The sequence below is a fragment of the Taudactylus pleione genome, unplaced genomic scaffold (assembly GCF_031769625.1).
Source record: "Taudactylus pleione unplaced genomic scaffold, aTauple2 ptg000911l, whole genome shotgun sequence".
Taxonomy (NCBI): Eukaryota; Metazoa; Chordata; class Amphibia; order Anura; family Myobatrachidae; genus Taudactylus; species Taudactylus pleione.
This window is the reverse complement of record NW_028285312.1, coordinates 883,981-908,841: the sequence shown is the minus strand read 5'-3', so window position 1 is coordinate 908,841 and position 24,861 is coordinate 883,981. Positions and strand designations below refer to the sequence as shown.

At 49.3% G+C, this 24,861-nt stretch overlaps 1 protein-coding gene across 12 annotated transcripts in view; it reads left to right on the top strand.

Annotated features, from left to right (window-relative positions):
- Positions 1-4,818: 4,818 nt before the first annotated feature.
- The window catches only part of CKAP5 (cytoskeleton associated protein 5), a 107,700-nt gene continuing 87,657 nt past the window's right edge, over positions 4,819-24,861 (top strand). For 9 of the 12 annotated variants that reach the window (XM_088459456.1, XM_088459466.1, XM_088459465.1 and 6 more), the window contains exon 1: positions 4,819-4,938. The gene's annotated coding sequence lies outside the window, so the exon portion shown is untranslated. Of the gene's footprint in view, positions 4,939-4,975; positions 5,000-24,604; positions 24,709-24,861 lie in introns of those variants that run through there. The other 3 variants (XM_088459458.1, XM_088459457.1, XM_088459459.1) reach the window with 2 other exon arrangements.

Sequence of the window (24,861 nt, the reverse complement as noted above, 5' to 3'; positions counted from 1 at the left end):
GCCATTTTGGCCCCGCCCCCTGCTTCACAATGCCTGTTTTAGCGGCCCCACCCCCATCACGCCTGCAAATGACATCTGCCCATCCGGACACTCCCCCTTTTGCCGGACACACCTCCTGCCCTGACCAATCTGGCTGCTCCCTCCCGGAAGGAGCAGCCAGATAGTCGGCAGGTATGTGTAAACGGGAGCGTGGCCTTGTGTCCATTAATTGTCCCATTTTGGGGGCATGGCTGCGTGTCGTCACTCTCGGGGCTTGCCCAGTGCTCCGGGAGCTGATGGGAAGCCCCCAGCCTCTCCAGACACGGGGGTTGGTGTGTATGATGGATGATGCACATTATCCATCAGCCCTGCTCGCCACTCAGTGACACATCCAAGGGGGTGACACTAAACTAGCAGAGCAGTTCTGCTATTTGGGTGTCACCCACTCGTATGGTGTCACCCGGTTTGGCCTGCAGCCCTCCTGGTGACACCACTGATCTGCACTCTAGCTTTGGGAAGGGCCCCAAAAAGGTGTACGGGGCGCCAAGACTTCTGTTGCCGGGTCTGGTAGTAGAGGTCATCTCAGACTTCCGTGACCTGCATCATTGCACTTGGTCTGCGGGAGTGTTCTCTCTCCAAACCAATATTGAAAACATACTACACATTGCAGCACCATATAAAAGGGTAATAATCCAAATACTGTACCCTATTCCTCATCGAATGCCTTCTGCATTTAAAGTGGGTGTGGGATGTTGATTTTGGGAGGGGTCTATTATTGTTACACTCAGTCACCCACTGAAAGCAAACAGGACGGAGACAATAAAAAATTCCATTCAATCACAACTTGTTTGTGTCTCTTATTTATGTTGCTAATGCCCTGTGTTTCAGAGTTACCACATGAACCAGGCAGGCATTTTCAGTTTGTTTTATTCCTGTGGTGACAAATGATACAGTAGTGCAGTATGCCGCCCCATGAGAAGGGGTCTATTTACAAAGCCTTGGCTGGAGATAAAGTGAACAGAGATAAAGTCCCAACCAATCAGCTCCTAACTGCCATGTCACAGGCTGTGTTTGAAAAGATGACAGTTAGGAGCCGATTGGTTGGGATTTTATCTCCGTTCAGTTTATATCCCTCCAAGGCTTAGTAACTAAGCCCCGTAGCCATTTAAAATACCAGTAGAGATGCTCCTCGCTTAACGACCAAGTTCCGTAGGTCTTTAAACGAATCGGTCGATAAGCGATGAGCCCCAGGTAATAGTGTGGCCGGGAAGCAGCAGGGCCCAGTCAGCGGGTGACGTGCGCCTGTGTGTGCCCAGCCTCCTCCGAGAGCACAATGCGTCCCAGTCCATCCTTTCCGCGCCAAAGGCACGTCTCCTCCCTCGCGGCAGGCAAGGTCTTCTGTGAGTCCCGTACCACAGCCACACCCCCTCTTGCGGCAGGGTCTGTCCTTTTTTGTTTTTTGTATCCTGGAGCTATTTTTGAACTGTAGTACAAGCTGCAATTAGCTGGTTAGAGCGTAGGTCATAAGTCCGAGCAGTCGATAAACAGGTAGGTCGTTAAGTGAGGAGCATTTGTATACACTTACAGACATATTTAATCACACAATACAGGAAATGACTGATAGCATGGGACATTCTGTATTGGGCAGGAATTGAATTGGTAGCAGCAGCACTGTGACAGCCTGTCCTCCCTCTCTGACCACCAGTGACTAGTACTAGTGACAGCCTGTCCTCCCTCTCTGACCACCAGTGACTAGTACTAGTGACAGCCTGTCCTCCCTCTCTGACCACCAGTGACTAGTACTAGTGACAGCCTGTCCTCCCTCTCTGACCACCAGTGACTAGCAATAGTGACAGCCTGTCCTCCCTCTCTGACCACCAGTGACTAGTACTAGTGACAACCTGTCCTCCCTCTCTGACCACCAGTGACTAGTACTAGTGACAGCCTGTCCTCCCTCTCTGACCACCAGTGACTAGTACTAGTGACAACCTGTCCTCCCTCTCTGACCACCAGTGACTAGTACTAGTGACAGGCTGTCCTCCCTCTCTGACCACCATTGACTAGTACTAGTGACAGCCTGACCTCCCTCTCTGACCACCAGTGACTAGTACTAGTGACAGCCTGTCCTCCCTCTCTGACCACCAGTGACTAGTACTAGTGACAGCCTGTCCTCCCTCTCTGACCACCAGTGACTAGTACTAGTGACAGCCTGTCCTCCCTCTCTGACCACCAGTGACTAGTACTAGTGACAGCCTGTCCTCCCTCTCTGACCACCAGTGACTAGTACTAGTGACAGCCTGTCCTCCCTCTCTGACCACCAGTGACTAGTACTAGTGACAGCCTGTCCTCCCTCTCTGACCACCAGTGACTAGTACTAGTGACAGGCTGTCCTCCCTCTCTGACCACCAGTGACTAGTACTAGTGACAGCCTGTCCTCCCTCTCTGACCACCAGTGACTAGTACTAGTGACAGGCTGTCCTCCCTCTCTGACCACCAGTGACTAGTACTAGTGACAGCCTGTCCTCCCTCTCTGACCACCAGTGACTAGCAATAGTGACAGCCTGTCCTCCCTCTCTGACCACCAGTGACTAGTACTAGTGACAGCCTGTCCTCCCTCTCTGACCACCAGTGACTAGTACTAGTGACAGCCTGTCCTCCCTCTCTGACCACCAGTGACTAGCAATAGTGACAGCCTGTCCTCCCTCTCTGATCACCAGTGACTAGTACTAGTGACAGCCTGTCCTCCTTCTCTGACCACCAGTGACTAGCAATAGTGACAGCCTGTCCTCCCTCTCTGACCACCAGTGACTAGTACTAGTGACAGCCTGTCCTCCCTCTCTGACCACCAGTGACTAGTACTAGTGACAGCCTGTCCTCCCTCTCTGACCACCAGTGACTAGTACTAGTGACAGCCTGTCCTCCTTCTCTGACCACCAGTGACTAGCAATAGTGACAACCTGTCCTCCCTCTCTGACCACCAGTGACTAGTACTAGTGACAGGCTGTCCTCCCTCTCTGACCACCAGTGACTAGTACTAGTGACAGCCTGTCCTCCCTCTCTGACCACCAGTGACTAGTACTAGTGACAGCCTGTCCTCCCTCTCTGACCACCAGTGCATACTTGCCTACATTAGGGATAGCCATCGATCATCAATGATTAATAATCATCGATGGTTTATGGCCGATGTTGAATGTGTTTTTTCCATCGATGAGGGAGAACCAGATGGTCTCCCTCCATCAATGGAAGAAATTTTTTTTTTCAAGGTGCTGGGACATGGAGCAAGGCTCCGCCCCCGACACCCACGCTTACCATCGATGGCCACTTTCTTTTTTTGCCATCGATGTCAATCATTGATGGCAGCCATACTGATGGCCATCCCTAGCCTACATTTGAAAATGCTTTTCAGTAGTGATGGCCATAGACTATATGATTTTAAAACATTGATGGTCACCCACCGATGTCATAAAGTTTTACCATCGATGGTGGTTAATCAAAGATATTTCCACCATCGATGGCAGCTGTGGGCCCGATGGTCTTCTATTCTGACTAATGAGCAGAAGAGCTGCTAGGCTGTCAGCCAGCAACCCTGCACCTACCCCGACACCCGGGTACATACAGTGTGCCACGCTGACTCAACAGGCTCAGCTGTCAGTCAGCAGCCAAGCCCCGCCCCCTACACTTACAGAAAGTTGTAATATGCTGGAGCCGAGCTGCTCTGCTGCTTGTGGAAGGGGAGCAGCCCACCAAATCGCCGCAGCCAATCACGGGAAAGCAGCGCTGAACGGTGTCCAATAGCAGCATGGCTAGTGTACATACTATAGCAGTCTCCTCCTCCATCCACCCATAGGCACGGCTGCCCACTAACTGTCAGACTCAAACGAATGAAGTAGTATTGGCAGTGGCAGCTGCCGCGCATGCGCAAATGAAACCTGCGCCGTTCATTTGGACATGTACCAAGGAAATGCGGGCTGAGTCTTCTGCGCATGTGTGAACCGTCAATGGTTAAAACCATCGATGGTACCACATAGCATACTGGTCAACCCGCGGACATTTTCCAGTAGTTTTTACAGCGCCAGCGTCGGACCCCCGCACCGACGTGGGACTCCGGAGAGGTAAGTAATACTATGGGTGCAGGGTGTGCGGTGCGGGGCCCCCCTGGACCCAGGGTCCCGTTTGCCCCACACCCATTATAGATACGCCCGTTTCAACCATTGATGTCTTATGCCACCATCAATGGCAACCATCGATAGCCTTGATGGCCATCCATACTTTTCAGGGAGATTGTGTAAACAACACCTGAGTGCAGTGATAAAGTGGACGTGTACTGCTACATCTGAGAGGAGTGCCATAAACCTGACTTACATTTACATGTAAATGAGCCCCAAAGCAGTGAGTAAGATCTATTTGTTGGTGAAAACACACTGATACTTTTCAGAAAATACATGTAGCCATAGGGATCGTTGTGCCTTATACCCAATGCAGGGAAATTATACTAATGATCCCATTTGAATGTATATATCTGTTTTTTTTATTATAGCTTCATAATGGGGGTCAGGTGCAGTCAGGGAGATTGCTATACTCTTTAGGTAGGTTGCTACTATTTCAGGAGTCTCCCTGACAATCAGGGAGAGTTGGAAAGTATGCACCAGTGACTAGTATAGTGACATGCTGACAGCAGCTACAGTAGGGTAGTATGTGGATCTATCCACTACCACTACACTACACTACCATTACACTAATACATTCTTTCTCAGCCTTTCCCTCTGGCTCTACCTACTGTGTTCAAACTGCCCAATCAGCGAGCCGCCGTTGCCGTTGCTCAGTAAACCAATCAGCTTTAAAGATACTACGCAGTGAACGAGTTCAAACGGGCAGCAGCAGAAACGTCGCAGAGCCTGGCAGCCCGGAGCGCCGGGGATATCGCGATACCGCGGGGTGCACGGAGCGGCCCAAGACCAGGTCAGGGGCGACTTATGCTATGTACGGGGTTTCCGTGGTGTACAGGCCGCTGCTGACCGCGGTGGGTGGGAGGGCTGAGATGGCCTAGTTGTGCATAGCGGCTGATGGACCCGCCTGGTCCTGTCTTGCAGGTCACTGTGGCTGGCTGGGGAGTGTGTGGTGTACAGTGTGCTCCCTCCACCTGCAATGTTATCCCCAGGTGCTGCTGAATGTTTCTGTGTAACATGGGGACAGTTGCTACAATGGGCATTTGTTTGCCAGTCCCTTCCCAAGCAATGGCATGGCTTCTATACAGAGCCCACATATATAGGAAGACCCTATGGGGGTCTATGTAGTTAGGGCAGTGCCTGCGATCTGTCGCTGTAATGTGTGAAACACTGGTAATGTCACTTTTCATTGTCCAGAAATTCTGCTGATTTTGCCTCTTAAGTTGTAGATTTTAGTTCACAGACCAATAGGGTTGCAAATTAAAATGCACAATGTCAGTGTTGTATGTACGTACATACGTATGATCTGCGCAGCGCGCAAGGTGTCGCATGTGTTGTTGAATCCTGGATTGGCGTAGGCTGCACTCGGGGGTCGATTCAAATGTGGGTGATGAACGCAATCTAGTATGTTTATATGTTGCATTTCCGGTATTCCTGAGATCATGTATTTTGTATGAACCCATAAAGGGCTGCTAACAAAAAAACCCTGCAGTTTCAAGGTGAATTGGCGTGATGTTGCTGGCATTCCAGTGGCACTTTGTGGGCCTTGTCTGCAATTAGATTGACCCCTGGGAGTATTGTATGAACCACAGTGGTAAATCTTGTTTTCTGATTCACTTTGATATTGTATATTTTGTGTGTGTACTGTAGTCTTATTAATTATCTTGTGTCATTTTGCTTTCAAACATTGTAACATACTCTGGATGCATAAAAGAATATGATGTGAAAGAGCGTATTGTTGGGGTGTGTTTTGTAGTGTTCCGGAATGGCACGTTGTGTCCTGCTTGCATCGCGCCACATAAACTTGCGATGACTGCACTCCTGGAAGTGCCCGATACATTTCCTACACAAATTATTTCCCCCCCATATGGGAGAGATGTATCAAATGTCCTAAAGAGAACATGCTGAAAAGTTGCCCATAGCAACCAAACAACTTCTAGCTGTCCTTTTTCAAGTGCATGTTCTAAAATGATAGGTAGCAGCTGATTGGTTTCTATTAGCCACTAATGCTCATTAGGAAGTTTGATTTCCCCCTCCCCTAAGAGTGCAAAAGGTTCAGTGGGCCACAGAAAAGGAGGTGAAGTAAAAATACAAATCCTGAGAGGCCTGTAAACAGTCTCACTCCTAAAATGCTAGAGGAAAAAAAGCTACTGGGCTCTGATGCTTGTATCTTCTTGAAAAAGTATTTAACAAAGTTCTGTTTGAGTATTTAGTTAACTACAGGAGTAATAAATGCAGTCGAATAGAAGAGCGTTGCAAAGATGGCGCAGCTGGTATGTCTCAATATGGGAAGGCGACTATATCAAACTCTTCATACTTACAGCTCAGCCATATTTGGAATTTTCTTATTGCATTTATTACTCCTGCAATTAACTTCATCCTCCAGCAGGATGATGTTCTAGACCAGGCTTGGCCAACCTGAACTCTCCAGCATATACACTCCTGCTGATCAGCTGGTAAAGCATGCTGGGACTTGCAGTTTCACAACACCGCAGAGCCAAAGTTTGCCCAGGCCTGTTCTAGACTATTACAAAAGGAGGGTACAAGCATCAGAGCCCACCATTTAAGAGTGCCAGATGTCATTAACAGACCTCTCAGGACTTTTACTTCCTGTTTTGTGTTCCAATACACCTTTTTTCACAGTGATACCATGTGGGATATTATGGTTGGAGAGATCCAGGCACCAAACAGTTAATGCTTAAGCTCCTAGGATGCCTCGGATCCGCCTCCATATATACCCCGACCCTAGCCACAGGCCTTCAGTTGTTCATTTGGTGTGGCAAGATCAAGACTCACCTTTGTAACGGGACTGCACAGGCAGTCCTAAACTGCTATTTTATGGTTTTAGGTTGGCAGTACTAAGCATCTGAATTAAGATGCATGTACTGTGACTCCATCTACCTATACTGGGCCGCAACACCAGTAACTGGGCTGGTGATTTTGGTGGTCCGTGGCTGAGTTTGCTAGCAGCAATGCTGCAAACCGGATGCATGGAGATGTCGGGTAAGGTGATTCCTCGCTCATGGGGGAATCGCGCGTGGCAGTCCTTGCTTCTGGCGTCACACACCAGAAGCTGCTGCAGTCAGGATTCGGGATTGTCCGCGTCCTCACTACACTACTGAGGCCTTATCGTCTGACGCCAGGGATTGTCAGCAGATGCTTCTGCTGCCACGAGGCCAGTGTACCCTTCTGGTTAACGCAGATTAAAGGAGGTAGGTGCTCCCCTGACAGCTCTTCCCCAGACCCTACGAAGCGTTTCGTGCGTCTGGGTTGCTCCGCCTACCCTCCACGTGTGTATGAGACGTTTATGGTCCACGCTCAGTGCGCTCTGTAGCTGTTGGTCTGAGGAGGGTTTAGGTCAGTCTCCCTGTATACCTCTTCCTTGGTTAAGGTATGTAATGCTCTCTATTCTACCATTGCTTTGTGCTTGTGTAGTTGATTTAGTCTATTGTAATTATTTATTTATTACCAGTTATTTATATAGCGCATACATATTCCGCAGCACTTTACAGAGAATATTTGGCCCTGCCCCAGTGGAGCTTACAATCTATATTCCCTATCACATGCGCGCGCACACACATACACACTAGGGTTAGTTTGTGTTGGGAGCCAATTAACCTACCAGTATATTTTTGGAGTGTATATTACATATGCATCGTATGTGACTGTTTGCTAGCTGCTGTATTGACACACTTTTATTTCTCTGTCAATTATAACTATCACTGTTTCTCTGAGTACTTTACATTCATTAATATTTTCTGAAGGCTGTCACATAACATTGCAATTATTGCCTTTATTGAACATGTCAAAAGATAAAGGGATACAGGAGGGGGAGCCCTCTGTACTGGTTTCATGTAAATCATGTGTGGCCTATTTGTCCCCTCAGGGCATTAAGGATGGTTTGTGTGTTGTCTGTTATAAAGAGCCACCTAATCAGTCTAGTTTACTTGTCCCTGGACAAGATCCATCTTGGGTATCCCCTTTGTCCCAGGTAATGAAGTAGTTTGTGGATCGTATGGCTGCTCCTACCATGCCTCCATGGATGGGGTGTACACAGCATGCCATGTTTGCATCCTGGAAGGATGTTTATGGCTGATAGCAGACCGGTAGTTACTAAGGCACCTAAGCGCAAGTTAACGTTTTTTCTGGCTGCTCAACATATGGATTCAGACTCATCAGAGGAATCGAATGGTGCACAAGGTTCCGCTCAGGGGAGGAGGACGATTCGTCCACAGTGGATGTTCCTTATTTGGTAAAGGGTGCTTAAATCAATCCTAGATATTCAGGATGATGAACCAGCTCATAGTAAGAAGGCTTCAGTGTTTAATCACCACGGAAGCTGGTCAAAATGGAGTCTCCTGTATCTGAACAGCTCACTGAGCTTATGGATGAGGCATGGGGTAACCCTGAGAAATGTTTTTATGTGAATAAGAGAATAAAATCGTTGTATCCTTTCCCGGCTTCTGTATGTACTAAGCCGGAGGTACCTCCTACTGTGGATACTCATGTGACGCATTTAATCAGAAATGCTACATTGCCTATTCCGTCAGCATCTTCCCTGAAGGATTCCAGATAGAAAAATTGAAGCATGTCTTAAAACAATATTTTCATCATCTGGAGCTGTTACTCGCCCAGCTATGGCTGGAGCCTGGGTAGCCAAAGCTGTTGAAGAATGGATGGCGGCATTACAAGATTCTCTACCAGATGATGTATATCTCCCACATTCGAGAAGTGGCTTCCTATCTTGGAGGAGCTGCTGTAGGTACTGGAATTTTAGCTTGTAAAGTATCAGCTTCAATAGTAGCACGAAGGGCCCTATTGGTTAAGATTTTGGAAAGCTGATACAGGATCAAAGAAGGCGCTGGAAGCTTTTTATCTTTCTATGGAAAAGTAGTTTTTGGAGCAGAGTTGGATAAAATAATAGCTACTCTGGAGGCTTCAAAGTCAGCAGGTCTGCCATCTACGGCGACTATAAAGTCTAGGCAGTTTTCTTTTCAGTCCTCGGGGAAGAGCAAGAGAACAGCCTTCCCCTAAGACGTTTAGCTTTCGTAAAATGTCAAGGCGACAAACTAAGAGGTCTGGCCCGGCAAGACGTCCAGCTTCTAAACTGGATGACAGATCCCCGGCCTGATGGGGCGAGCCTCCTCCTGAGGGATCACAGGGTGGGAGGCCGACTTCAGTTTGCGGATTGTTGACCTCAAACAACCACAGATGCATGGGTCCAAGAAGTGGTCTCTCGGGTATGCCCTCAATTTAACAACTTTTTTTGCACAGATCCTCAAATGCAGTCAAGGTTTTGGCCCTTCAGGAAGCTATTCTCTCCCTGCTGCAGGTGGGGGGGTAATCCTGGTTCCTGTGTCTCAACAGGGAAGGGGTTGTTCTAATCTTTCTACTTCAGGGTCCATAGGGGGTCCACAGGGTTGACCTTGGGGTATAGCTGGATCTGGATCCACGGGCACCACGCAGTTAAAGCTTTCACTGCTCCCAGGATGCACTTGGGTCCGTCCTCCTCTATACCCCGAGCCACAAGCACCTCAGTTTTAGTTGGTGCCCGGCCGGAGTCGGGTCACCCTGTTGCAGTGGGGCTGCAGGAGCAGCCCTAAGCTTTATTTTTAAAGAGAAGCTTTTTTTTTTTTTTTCTTTTACACTATCATAGCGGCAGCATCAGACTGTCTTTTAGGATGTCCACGCTGCCGCTCCTATTCCCCGCTGGTGCCGCGACGCCAGTACAGATATGGGGATCGCGACGGGACCCCAGAGTCTGTACTAGCCGGGCTCTGGGGACTCCCTTGGCTGCTGCCGGATCGCCGGGGATCAGGTAAGCCACGGGTCGCCGCGTGCGGCGGCCCGCGGATACTCTACATGCAGTCAGAAGCCTACGGTCTCTGGGGACAGACCGGAGGCGCTAGCAGCGGCAGGTTCTTCCTCTGTGAGGAACACCCCGCGCGACCGATAGACCATCAGGGTAGTAGGCTGGAAGCGGGACCAGCAACCCGGGGGTTAATTGCTAGCCAGGGGAGGCAGCCTTCCCTGTCTAGCAGCTCCTCCCCTCAGCTCGCCTTTCAGCACGCAGTCTGGCATCGCTGACCTGCTCTTATCTCTCGGCCACTCCTCCTCTGAAGTCTCCGGCAGCCATCTTTACTGGCAGGCATCGCAGAACTCCCAGGCGGTATCAAGTGTACCGGTCCCCTGTGTACCTCTCCCCTGCTGAAGGACAGTGTACACAGCGCTATAGCCCTCCCAGACACTGAATCTGGGCGGTTGATTGTAGCGAAAGGTGCAGTGAGTACTAACTTTTCTGTATTGTATGTGACTATTGCTTGTGCTGCCTGTCTGTGACTTATTCTCCTTACTGTCAGCTTATACCTATCCCTTTCCTTCTCCTACGGCCCGGCAGGTGTGTGGGGGAAGGGCGTTTTTCTGGTAACCTCACTTATATAAATTACGTATTTGTGAGGTCAGTCACATACTGTTGTGTGTTACACAGTACCATATCTGGGCTGTTTGTGTTGCATACTGGTGAGTGCGTGGGTGTTAACACCTTAATTCCTCTGGTGATACGTATTCATTAAGTATTTACTGTATCATGTCTGATGAGGAGACTGAGCGCTTCGGGGCTCCTGTGTTGTTTTCCTTCAGACGCTGTTCTGCGAGAGTGGATAGGGAAGATCTACCTCCGGATGGTCTGTGTGGGCAGTGCCAGCTGGTACCTGGTCCCTCTAAACCCCCTATATCGCAGGACCCTCCTTGGACGATGTTTTCCCAGGTGCTGGCGTCTATTGCGGACCGTTTATCGGTCCCAACAACGCTCCCTTCCCAGGCGTTGTCCCAGCCGAACATCCCCCATTCCCCGGGTATTCTGCCGTTTTTGCAGTCTCCCCCCGGATCCCGGACTGTGGGTACCTATACGGGGCTGCCTGTGTATGTCCAGTCTCCCCCTGTGATGCAGCAGTCTGTGGTGCCTGTTCAGAGTTCTCCTCAGTCGGCTCCTCCACTCTGGGTAGATGTTCTCTCCAGATCGGTACTGAGTCTGGCGGTATCATCTTCAGCGTTTCAGTCGATGTTGCAAAGTGATGTGCCACCAAGAGCGTCTAATCGTCCTGTTGTGGGTTCACTGACGGCGCATTTGTTGGACTCGGACGTGTCGTCAGATGATGGAGAGATTCATGAGGACTCTGACTCTGATGCCGTGGGCCAGGAGGTAGAGACTAAGGGCCTGATTCAGAGCCAGACGCCTTTTTTTTTTTATTATTTTTTGTGCGTCCTCCTGGACGCTCGCATGACTGTGGGTTATCACTCACAGCTTATGCGAGCGTCCATGATGATGGTCTCGACCATCGGGCTTGCGACGAGACCCTGCGGTGGGGTCTTGCTGCCGCAAGCCTTGGAGTGATTTTGGCTCTATCAGAGCCAAAATCACTCCCACTGACATCACTAGCAATGTCAGTGGGGCCGGACCCAGATGGTAGGCGTTCCATGGGAACGCCTCCGTCTGGGCAGCCACGCCCTGGCACGCCTACCAAAGGGGGCGTGCTGTCACTCACCATCGACAGCACGCCCCCTTTGGTGCGAGACCCCGAGCAACTGCTTCCCCGTTGCTCACCGGGTCTTGCGCACGACGGAGCAGCCTCCGTCGTGCGCATGCACATTTGGGTACCATCGACCCGCTTGCGAGCGTCCTGCGCTCGCAAGCGGGTCTGAATGAGACCCTAAGTCCTCCATTAATGTGCCGGCGTTGGTTAGGGCAGTGCGGGCTATCCTCCATATAGAGGATGATGTGCAGGCTCCTCGGTCGAAGTTGCCTAATTTTAAAAAGGCTAAGGTAACTTTGAATGTTTTTCCCCTGTCTGACCAATTGACGGATCATATGGCGGTGGCCTGGCAGTTGCCCAGTAAGAGATTCCAACCGCAGAAAAGGTTGGCGTCTAATTATCCTTTTCTGAAGCACATGGAAATGGGAAACCCCACCGGCGGTGGATTCCCATGTCACCCGCTTAATTAAGAGCTCTACGTTGCCATTGCCGTCTATCTCTTCTCTGAAGGATCCCAGGGACAGGAAAGAGGAGACTTAGCGTTCCCGCTAGGCTGTTTTAGCGGGGCGCGGCGCGGCGCCGCGCCCTGCCCTCCTTCTGGAGGGCAAAAAGCGCCCTGCCCTCACAGCCTGCGGGAGCCGTTCTCACCCGCGGGACGCAGAGTCCCGCGGGTGGAGAAACATGCGGTGACCCGGTCACCGTCGGAGAGTAGATGCCGGGCACATGCGCCCGGCATCTATTCTCCCTGTCTGCAGGGCTTGGGGGCTGCCCGGCGTGTCCGTAAGTGCCGGGCACTCCCCCAAGAGTGACGAGAAGGGGACGCGTCTTATAGACACGCCCCCTTTTCCGATGACCATGCCCCCTTCTCGATCGCGCGCCTTCGGCACGGGCATGCCCTCTCTAGCTCCGGCGCCCTGCCTCCCGCCGGAGCTAGAGGGAACACTAGAGACTTGTTTAAAGTCTATCTATTCCCTCTCTGGAGCTGTGGCCCGTCCATCCATGGCCATCTCTTGGGTGGCTAAGGCCGTTGAGAGCTGGGCCAACGCGTTGGAAGATACCTTTCCGGACGATGCTCCGGATATCCAGAGGGACAAATGAGAGACGCGGCTTCATATATTGAGGAAGCGTCGTTAGATGCTAGCCTGCTGACCTCTAGGGTGTCGACTCGTCGGCCCTTGTGGCTGCGGTCCTGGAGTGCAGACGTGGATTCTAAAAATGGCCTGGAAGTCTTACCTTTTTAATGGGGAGTTGCTATTTGGTTCGGACTTGGACAAAATAGTGGATACTCTGGCTAAATCCAAGTCTGCCTTCCTCCCTTCAGCTTCAGCACCTACTAAGGTGAGGAGTTCTGCTTTTCGGTCCTTTCGGGGAAAGGCTAAAGGTCAGTCCTTTTCCGAGGCAGTCTGCAACAAAGTCCGCCTCTAAACCCAAGAAGCAGGCCTGGAGTGCCAGGCGCCCTGCTTCCAAACAGGAAGATAAACCTTCTGCCTGATGGGACGGGCCTCCCTCTGGGGGACCCCAGAGTGGGAGGCCGACTTCTTCAATTTGCCCAGTGCTGGCACAATACCACCACAGATGCCTGGGTTCGAGAAGTGGTTTCCTAGGGGTACGCCCTGTCTTTTTGGCACAGGCCGCCCCACCAGTTTTTCTGCACGAGTCCTTCTCAGGACAAAACAAAGGCTTTACAGATTCAAGTAGCCATAGACTCCTTGCTGAACGCAGGGGTCATTGTTCCCGTTACTCAATCAAAACGAGGGACGGGGTACTACTCTGTTTCTGGTGTAGAAACCCAATGGTTCTCATCGCCCTATCCTCAATTTGAAGTCTCTGAACAAATTCCTCAGAGTTCCCAAATTCAGGATGGAAATGTTACGTTCCATCATTCTGGCGATGGAACCTGGGGATTACATGGTGTCCCTGGATATGTTCTGATAGCACCTTCGCACCAGCGGTATCTGAGGTTCGCTATCCTTCAGCATCACTATCAGTTCCGGGCAGTACCCTTTACCCTCTCCACGGCACCAAGGGTTTTCACCAAGGTGATGGCAATCCATGGCTGCACATCTTTGTAACCAGAACGTATCGCTGCTGCCGTACCTGGATGACCTCCTTTTGCTGTCAAGCTCTCCGGAGGTACTGCTTCAACATCTCCACCTGACGATCGCTTGTCTGCAAGCGCACGGGTGGTTGATAAATTGGAGAAAGTCTTCCCTGATTCCATCACAGTGGATGGTTCATTTGGGAGCCCTGCTAGATTCTCGTCAGCAAAGGATCTTCCTGACTCCGGAAAAGGTCTCCTCCCTACAGCTGCGGATACACCGTTTCCTGAGCAGTTGCCGCCTGTCGGTCCATTCGGCAATGAGAGTTCTTGGGTCCATGGTGTCAGCATTCGACACGGTGGAATTTGCCCAGTTCCATTCACGGCCCCTGCAGGGGCTGATTCTTTCAGAATGTAACGGGTTGCCTCACCGGATCCGCTCTCAGATGCTGGTCTTGTCCCCAGAGGTTTGCCAGTCTTTGGCCTGGTGGCTTCAGACAGCTCATCTGGTCGAGGGGCGCCCCTTTTGGATCCCAGACTGGGTCATGTTCACAGCAGATGCCAGTGTCCGGGGTTGGGGGGCAGTGACAGGCTCGTTGTCACTTCAAGGACGTTGGACTGCGGAGGAAGCACTTCTCCCCATCAGCATCCTGGAACTGCGGGCAGTGTACAGGGCCCTGCTGTCATCCGGCACCGCTCTTCAAGGAAGGGCGGTTCAAGTTCAGTCCAACAACAACACCACAGTGGCGTACATGAACCACCAGGGAGGAACTCGCGGTCGGAGGTGTCTCGAATCCTTGCTTGTTTGGGCGGAGTGCAACATTCCGGTGATCTCGGCGGTCTTCATCCCTGGTGTCCTCAATTGGGAGGCGGACTTCCTCAGCCATCACGACGTGCATTACGGGGAATGGTCGCTTCACCCAGAGGTGTTTCAGCTACTCGTGGACAGATGGGGGGCTGCTGGAGCTGGACTTGATGGCCTCCCGTCACAAGTTGCCCGTGTACGGGTCAAGGACAAGAGACGCATGTCTGGTAGACGCGCTGTCGGTGAAATGGATTTTTTTTTTTCCTCCGATATCCCTGCTACCTCGGGTCCTGCGGAAATTCAAGCTGGACGGTGGCATGCTCGTGCTGGTGGCTCCAGCATGGCCCAGACGTCCTTGGTACTCCGATCTGAGGAGCCTCTCCATCGACGCTCCGTACCTTCTTCCTCAGCGTCAGGACCTACTGTCTCAAGGGCCAAGCCTTTATCCAGATCTGGGTCAGCTGTCTTTGAAGGCGTGGCTCTTGAGACAGCCGTCTTAAGGTCTCGGGGCTTCTCTGGTTCGGTTATTAGTACCATGCTCAGGGCCCGCAAGCCTGCTTCCGCACGGATTTACCACAGGGTGTGGCGCACTTACTTTCAGTGGTGCGAGTCCAGAAACTATGATCCTCAGGTGTTCCGAGTTTCTAGGATCTTGGAATTTCTTCAATCAGGTTTGGACCTAGGCTTACGCCTTGCCTCCCTGAAGGTGCATGTGTCCGCCCTTTCTGTGTGGTTCCAGTGAAGGATCGCTACACTGCCAGATGTTCACACTTTTTTTCTCTAAGGTGTTCTCCGAATCCAGCCTCCCTTCGTGCCTCCTGTGGCTCCTTGGGACTTGGCGGTGGTTCTTCGGGTCCTGCAGGGTCCTACTTTTGAGCCTCTTGAGTCGGTGGAACGTTTTAAGACCGTTTTTCTCCTGGCAATTGGTTCTGCCAGGAGGGTGTCAGAGTTGGGGGCGCTTTCCTGTCGTCCCCCTTTTCTGACTTTTCACCAGGACCGAGCAGTGCTTCGCACTCGTCCTGAGTTTTTTTTTTTTTTTTTGCCTAAAGGTTGTCTCTAAGTTCCATATCAATCAGGAGCTTGTGGTGCCAGCTTTTCAGTCTCCTAATCTTACAGCTGGTGAGGCTTCGTTGGACGTTGTCCGTGCTCTCAGACTTTATGTTGACAGGACTGCTTCTGTTAGAAGGTCCGATTCTTTGTTTGTCGTCTTTGGTTTTCATAAGAGGGGTTGGCCTGCAAACTGTTGCCCGTTGGCTTTGTTCTGTTTGTGAGGCTTCTATACAGGAAGTTTTACCTGTTCCAGCCTCTGTTAAGGCTCATTCCACTCAGTCTGTGAGTCCTTCTTGGGCTGCTAGACGTGGTGCCTCCGCTGTTCAGTTGTGCAAGGCAGCCCCTTGGTCTTCAATTCAGACGTTTTGAGGTTTTATGCGTTTGACAACTTTGCCTCTCAGGATGTATCCTTTGGGCGCAAGATTCTCCTTTCTGAACAGGAGCATCCCCGCCCTTAGTTGAACTGCTTTGGGACATCCCCAAGGTCAACCCTGTGGACCCCCTATGGACCCTGAAGTAGAAAACAAGAGATATGGTAAGAACTTACCTTATCTGTTTCTACGAAGTCCATAGGGACCACAGGGCACCCGCCCTGACGCACCTGGCTTCATATGGGCTGTGTGGCTGGTCACCGGTTTTCCATCTCCCATTTCTGTGAGTATGGTTTCTTCTGTGTTCCAGTCTTCCTCCTCTCCTCTGTTAAATCTCCTCCTCTGGCCTTGGTTGCTTACCAACTGAGGTGCCTGTGGCTCGGGGGTGGGGTATAGAGCAGGATGGACCCAAGTGCATCCTGGGAGCAGCAAAAGCTTTAACTGCGTGGATCCAGATCCAGCTATACCCCAAGGTCAACCCTGTGGACCCTATGGACTTCGTAGAAACGGAGATAACAAAGGTAAGTTCTTACCATATCCATGTACTTCTGCGATGTTTCCCTACTGTGGCACCATACAAATAAATATTAATATTAGTAATCCCACCAGACCGCAGGCGGGGCAAGGGTGCTGAGGTGCGGGCAGGAATTTACTGCACACGTCAATGACACACCCCCAATTTGTCACACTTTGTGGTGAACCCAGCACTTACGGAGGTGCTGTGCTTCACCCCCCCTGGCCCCAAGCACTCCCCTCACTGTAAATACATGGCGTGCGCACTGCATGTATTCACCCGGGGTGTCTCGGACTGCAATTTTTCCCACTCGCGGGACACTGCAGCCCGTGTGTGGGGATGGCACAGGGCAGGCATAGGACACTTGTAGTGCCATATAAATCAAGGATAATAGTAACTGTGGCACAGACTGTTACAGTGCATCCAGAAAGTATTCAGTGCTTCACTTTTTTCCACATTTTATGTTACAGCCTTATTCCAAAATGGAATAAATGCATTTTTGTCCTCAAAATTCTACACACACTACCCCATAATGACAACGTGTAAAGTTTTTCTTTTTGCAAATTTAATAATAAAAAAACAAAAACAAACCTAAAATAACATGTACATAAGTATTCACAACCTTTGCTCAATACTTTGATGCACCTTTGGCAGCAATTACAGCCTCAAGTCTTTTTGAATATGATGCCACAAGCTTGGCACCTATCTTTGGGCAGTTTTGCCCATTCCTCTTTGCAGCACCTCTCGAGCTCCATCAGGTTGGATGGGAAGCGTCTGTGCACAGCCATTTTCAGATCTCTCCAGAGATGTTCAATCGGATTAAAGTCTGGGCTCTGGCTGGGCTGCTCAAGGACATTCACAGAGTTGTCCTGAAGCCACTCCTTTGATATCTTGGCTGTGTGCTTAGGGTCGTTGTCCTGCTGAAAGATGAACTGTCGCCCCAGTCTGAGGTCAAGAGCGCTTTGGAGCAGGTTTTCATCCAGGATGTCTCTGTACATTGCTGCATTCATCTTTCCCTCTATCCACCATGCTTCACTGTAGGGATGGTATTGGCCTGGTGATGAGTGGTGCCTGGTTAGCTCCAAATATAACGCCTGGCATTCACGTCTAAAGCTGCATACACACCGATTTTGTGAACGATTATCTTTAAACGATATCGTTTGAAAAAAATTGTTCACCTTCTGAGTCAAATGATCGATTATCGTTCATGCCCGTTCACGTTTGTAGTTGTCAGACTTGCCAACAACTATTTTTATTAAGGCACTATGCAAAAATCGTTTGTAGTTCAAAAAAATTGTTCATTACACTTTAATAAAATTGTTCATAAAATCGTTGGTAACAAAATCTGTGTGTGTGTATGCAGCTAAAGAGTTCAATCTTTGTCTCATCAGACCAGAGAGTCCTTCAGGTGCATTTTGGGAAACTCCAGGTGGGCTGCCATGTGCTTTTTGCTAAGGCTTGGCTTCCGTCTGGCCACTATACTATACAGGCCTGATTGGTGGATTGCTGCAGAGATGGTTGTCCTCCTGGAAGGTTCTCCTCTCTCAACAGAGGAATGCTGTAGCTCTGACAGTGACCATCACGTTCTTGGTCACCTCCCTGACTAGGGCCCTTCTCCTCCGATCGCTCATTTTAGAAGGCCGGCCAACTCTAGGAAGAGTCCTGGTGGTTCCGAACTTCTTCCATTTACGGATGATGGAGGCCACTGTGCTCATTGGGACCTTCAAAGCAGCAGATATTTTTCTGTACCCTTCCCCAGGTTTGTGCCTCAAGACAATCCTGTCTTGGAGGCTTCAGACAATTCCTTGGACTTCATGCTTAGTTTGTGCTCTGACATGCACTGTCAAGCGTGGGACCATACTTATATAGACAGGTGTATGCCTTTTCAAAATGTCCAATCTACTGAATTTACCACAGGTGGACTTCAATTAAGCTGTAGGAACATCTCAAGGATGATCAGTGGAAACAGTATGCACCTGAGCTCAATTTTGAGCTTCATCGCAAAGGCTGTGAATACTTATGTACATGTGATTTCTTAAGCTGCATACACGCGTGATTTTTTTGAACAATTATCGTTAAACTATATCATTTAACGATGATCGTTTGAAAAAATCATTCACTTTCTGAGTCAAACGATGGATTATCGTTCATGCGCATTCACGTTTGTAGTTCAGTCAGACTTGTCAACTCAACGATTTTCATTAAGGGAATATGCAAAAATAGTTTGTAGTTCAAAAAAATCGTTCAAGACACTTTAAAAAAATCTGACAATCGGTCAGAAAATCGTTGGTAACAATCGTATGTGTATGCAGCTTTTAGTTTTTTTTTATTTTATTAAATTGCAAACCTCTCCAAAAAAAAATAAAAATAAATGTTTGCACATTGTCATTATGGGGTTTTGTTTGTAGAATTTTGATGACAAAAATGAATTTATTCCATTTTGGAATAAGGCTGTAACATGACAAAATGTGGAAAAAGTGAATACTTTCCGAATGCACTGTATGAGATTTGGTTCATGGGTGAAGCAATAATGTAAAGCACCAATTCTAACAGTAACCCCTCCATCACATAATGTGTGTTTGTCTGTCATTCATATTAGAGTAAGAATACTGCTGGGTACCATTGGACTGGTGGATTAATGCAATCAATCTGATGGCTGTCAGGATTATTTGGGTTGATCAGGTGAATGTGTTGTACAGAAAAGGATTCGGTAACTGCCTCATAATGATGAGGGTTCTGGCTTCCCTAAGGGCTTGATTCAATTGAACGTGAATTAAATAGCGCCGGGAGGGAGCTCCCGGAGCTATTCAATTCAGCGCGCTGTTAGGTCGGAGAATTCCGTTCTCGTGCTTTAAACAGGATGTTTAGTCGTGAGAATGGCCATTCTCCGACTAAACTGCACGGTGCGATGATGCTTCCGTTGTGCTAAGGGCAGAAAACTGCATCACGCCTGTACTTTTGTCGGATTTCTGCTCGCACCCCTTGGAGGAGTGTGAGAAGAAATCATTAACAGCGCTCTAAATTGAAAAGCTCTGGGAGCTCCTATTAAGTACATTCTATAAAATGATAGGTAGAAGCTGATTGGTTGTGGTTGCTTTAAGCTGGGCATAAACTAGACAATTATCTGTCAGATATCTCCCAATCTGGTTGGAATGAAAAAAGGGGGCGTGCCTATAAGACGCATCACCCTTTTTGTAACTCTTGGAGGCGTGCCTGGCACGGAAACGCCGGGGAGCCCCAAGCACATGTGCCCGGTATCTATTCACCGGTGGTGACTGGGTCACCGCACATTTCCCCACCCGCAGGACATTGCGACCCGTGGTTGAAGACTGCACCCGCAGGCTGTGAGGACAGGGCGCTTTTTGCCCTCCTGAAGGAGGGCAGGGTGCCATGCCCCGCTAAAACAGCCTAGCGGGAACGCTAATATAGTGTATGCCCAACTTTAGACAACTTCTCCACCTGTTGTCTGAAGGTGTATCAAACCTACTTTTTTGAAGTCTGAATGTACACGCTTGTTCCAATGAGACTGTGCAATTGGATGGATGTGGGTGCCATACATCTCGATCATTTTGCATGCAATTGTGAAAGTTTGAGACCTAGGGCCGCATTCAATTAGGTGCGAAAAGCTGTTTTCTGCAAAAGTTTCACGAGTGATGTCATTTCGCCATGCGATTTTAAGTTTCCTCCGTATTCAATTCTAGAGACTTTTCGCCAGTGCGGAATCTCAATGCAATGAAACCTGCAAAACAGTTTCGCCTATGAATAGGTTTTGGAAAAAAGTGCAGAATTGGGGTGCAAACCTCGGGAACCCCCCCTTCCCCCATGCACCCTTGGGACAGTCCCACAAAGGTAAACTGCGTCAAAGTTTCAAAAAAATCTTTAGTTCACCCCAAAAAGGTACTTTCATTTTGGGGGCGTAAAAGACCAAAGTAGGGTGTCAAACGTAAAAACTAGCAAAATAGACTCCAGGGGGACCCCCAAGTATGCCCCAGGTGTATTTAAGTTTGCAGGTGATTGTGGAAGGTGCGTTTTTTTTCTTTTTTTTTTTTTCTTTTTTTGCATTTTTAAAACTTCACTTCAGCAACAAAAAAATATGCTAGCGCCCATTTTCATGTACCCCAAATTTGCTGGGACTATTTTCACCCAAAAATCCTGCTAAATGCTATTCTTCACCACTTATGCAAATACGCTAAATAGCAGCTATTGAGATCATTTAAGTACCCCAAATACCTTCAGCAGGCCTATTTGGGGGTATCTATAGTGATCCCCAATGTCAGTGCATCTTTTGGGGGGTGTCCGGCTGATTTCCACAAATCTGGCAGTACTTTTCGCAGGTTACAGTTTCGCCGGGTCCCATTTTTCGCTGATTTTAATTGAATAGGGGGATAAGCGGGGACGCGCGATACTTTTTTGCAAGGAAAACCAGTGATGTCAGCATGCAAAAAGTACGGTACTTTTTTGCGTCTAATTGAATATGCCGCCTAGAGGGGGAAAAGTCTCAAACCTTCTAAAGCAGGGGTTACCAACCACGGTCCTCAAGGCACACTAACAGTCCAGGTTTTAAGGATAGCCATACTTGAGTGTCTTAATTGGTACCTTTTTTGGTTATTTTGATTTAACCTTCTGTGCTCAAGCATGGATATCACTAAAACCTGGACTGTTGGTGTGCCTTGAGGACCGAGGTTGGGAAACTCTCTTCTAAAGAGTGGAGAAGTTGTCCATAACAACCAATATGCTTCAGCTATCATTTGTTAACACATTCTATAAACTGATAGGTTAAAGCTGATTGTTTGCTAAGGATAAGGGCATGACAGGTCTCAAAGATCTGGCTTCAGGATATGGGCATCAGAGCAGAACTAGAAGATGGTGCTGAGGCTTCAGGATACGGGCATCAGAGCAGGACTGGAAGATGGTACTCTGGCTGAGGTGGCAGGGTAGGGGCATGAGAGCAATACAGGCAGATACTGCCCATCCTGAGGTGGCAGTATTGGCTGATGGAACTCTGGCTAATCCGTGTGTCCACTAGACTATATGATAAACAATAATGATATCGCTCATTATATTGCCAAGTGGATATGCCATCTTCGACCAGCGAAGCGCGCTCACGCAGGTTGTTGACGTCGCTCATCGCCCGAACCTGCTGTCCAACCTGACGATATCGTCAGGTTGTGCAGGTTCGGGGATGAGGGTGTTGGCACTGAATCTTATATCGTTCAGTGTGTATTAAAGCAAATAAGGAAAGGGGAAAGGGAATATCCTAAGCACTGGCTCATAACAAAAAGGTTATTTAAATTGAAGGTAGGTATAAACCCCCCAAAAAATTACAAGATACAAGACAATATAGTTATAACAACAGAAAATCTCTTTGGGGGTGCACCCTTGAGAGTAATGTGAAACGTAAAGTCAAAAAGAAGAAAAAACTCTTGTGGGGCACTCAACCTACCTATATTAGTTAAAACTTGACGTTTAATATTATGCTGATAAAATATTCATTAATAAGACATATCAACACAACATCTACACAAAAAACTACATATCGGACAAAGACAAACATTTAGTTTTGCCAAGAGTTGAATTCAATTAGTAGAATGACTGACTTAAGTAACCAAAGTTGGCATATGACCAACCGGTGATTCCAAAATTATAGTAGATCCAAGATATGGTGATCATGATACTTTGTAGTATCATGATTACCATATCTTGGGCTACTATAATTTTGGAACCACTAGGTTGAACATATGCCAACTTTGGTTACTTAAGTCAGTCATTCTACTAATTGAATTCAACTCTTGGCAAAACTAAATGTTTGTCTTTGTCCGATATGTAGTTTTTTGTGTAGATGTTGTGTTGATATGTCTTATTAATGAATATTTTATCAGCATAATATTAAACATCAAGTTTTAACTAATATAGGTAGGTTGAGTGCCCCACAAGAGTTTTTTTTTTTTTTTTCTTCTTCTTTTTGACTTCTCGCTCAGTGTTAAGGACATTGAGCACACCACTGCCAGGGACACACTACACGATATCGCTCATGGAGCGAATCGTGTAGTGGATATGCGCCTTAAGGTGGCATGTGCACAGGACTGGCAGATGGTGCCAGGGCTCTGGCTAAGGCAGTAATAATGTAGGGGCATGAAGGCAGATGATGAGCAGATTATGCACTGGCTGAGGTTGTAGGGGTATGAGGGTAAAGCTGACACGTGGTTTTGGCAGAAATGGGAGGATGAGGGCAGGGATGGCAGACTGTGACAGGCTCTGATTGAGGCTGCAGGGTAGGTCGGCATCAGGGCAGGCCTATGGTACCAGGTTATGGCTGAGGCAGGCAGGTTGGCAGATGGTGCCCAGGCTCTAACAAATGGTGCAAGTTAGGTGGGCATGAGGGCAGGGCTTGCAGAAGTTTGGTCACCTGGCTCTGGCTGAGGAGACAGTGTAGGTGGGCAGAGCTGGCAAATGGTACCTGTGCTCTGTCTGAGCCCGCAGGAGAGCATGGCAAGCAGATGGCTGAGGCAGCAAGGTAGGTTGGCACCGCTTCCAAATGGTGCCTAAGCACATACAGGACTGGCAGAAGGTGCTCGAGCTCTGGCTGAGATGACAATGGAGGTTGCCAGAGTACAGGGCTTTCAGATGGCTCCTATGCTCTGGCTGAGGTGGCAGAGCAGGTTGGCAGGAAGGCAGGGGCTGCAGATGGCACAGTTCTGGCAGAGGCGACTAGGTAGGGCAGGGCTGGCACCATATAAATATTAGTGATCCCGCCAGACAACAGTTGGGGCAAGGTACTGAGGTGCGGGCAGGGATTTACCGCATGTGCCGAAGACACGCCCCCAATTTGTCACACCTGGGTATGAACCCAGCACTTGCGGAGGTGCTGGGCTTTCCCCCAAGCTCTCCCCTCACTGTGAATGCATTGCGTGTGCACGGCATCTATTCACACGGCGGCTCTCGGACACCACAATTTTTCCCACCTGCGGGACACTGCGGCCCGTGTGTGGGGACTGCACAGGGCAGGCTGCTTTAGCGGGGCGCAGCTAACAGGGCAGGGTGTATTTTGCCCTTTTAAAATTGGGCAGGGTGTGGCGCCCTGCTAAAACAGGCTAGCGGGAATACTGAATATAATATTTGAATGTAAGTTCCACATAAAAATGTGTATGTTGTAAACTTTCTTAACAAGGTAATGATCAGGGAGCTATTTATCTGGCTACTTTTTTGCAAGATCTAGGCCCCCCCCAATCTGTGAGAGGACTTTCTGTCTAACACCCCTTTAGATTGTAAGCTCTCACGAGCAGGGCCCTCTTCCTTTTTCCCCACTTATACCATCATCTCCTTAACACTGCCAACAGTGGCATAGGACACTTGTGGCGCCATATAAATCAAGGATAATAGTAACACTGGCACAGACAGTTTTATATGATTGGTTCAGGAGTGAGGCAATGATGTAAAGCACCAGTTCTAACAGTAACCTCTCCATTACATTGTGTGTGTGACTGTCATTCATATTAGAGTAAGAATACTGCTGGGTACCATTGGACTGGTGGATTAATGCAATCAATCTGATGATGGCTGTCAGGATTATTTGGGTTGATCAGGTGAATGTGTCGTACAGAAATGGATTTGGTAACTGCCTCATCATAATGAGGGTTCTGGTTTCCCTATATCTGTACTGAGCAGGTGTCATTACTGCGCTTAGGGGAAACTGTATCAAACCTTCTAAAGAATGCAGGTGGAGGTGTTGCCCATAGCAACCATAGGAGGGCAGGGCTGGCAGATGGTTGGGTTATGGCTGATGCATAGATGGGCAGGTAGATGGTATCTGGGCTCTGGCTGATGTGGCAGGTTAGGTGGGCAGTGCTGGCAAAGGGTGCCTGGACTCTGGCTGAGGGCAGCAGGTTACGGCTGAGGTAGCAGTGGGACAGGGCAGACGGAGGGTGCCCAGGTTATGGCTGAAGCGGCAGGGTAGATGGGCTGGCAGCTGGCGACAGGGTAGCTGGGCAAAGCTGGCAGATGGTTACGGTGGGCATTACAGATGGTGCCCGGGCTGAGGCAGCAGGGTAGGGGCATAAAGTCAGGGCACGGCGTTGATTGGCTCCCGACGCCGGAAGGGACGTGCCCCTGCCCGGGGTGTGACATCATTGGCTGCGCCGTTCTGGTTCTAGCTGTGTGAGCTCCGGGAGATGAGACCGAGCCCTTTGTGTGAGGCGGCAGCGGCCGGCTGAGTGGAGAGCCGCACCCGGGTCCCCACCCCGCTCTGCTCCGGAGGTAACGCGGGAGCGTCTGTGCCTGAGCCCGCCTCACTGCTCGGGCCGCACACACACCTCTCCGGCCTGTGCCCTAGGTGTGTGTGCTGCAGAATAACCTGCCCCCCTGTACGCCGGGCACCTGTCTGGGTGACACTACAGATCCTCCCCTCCC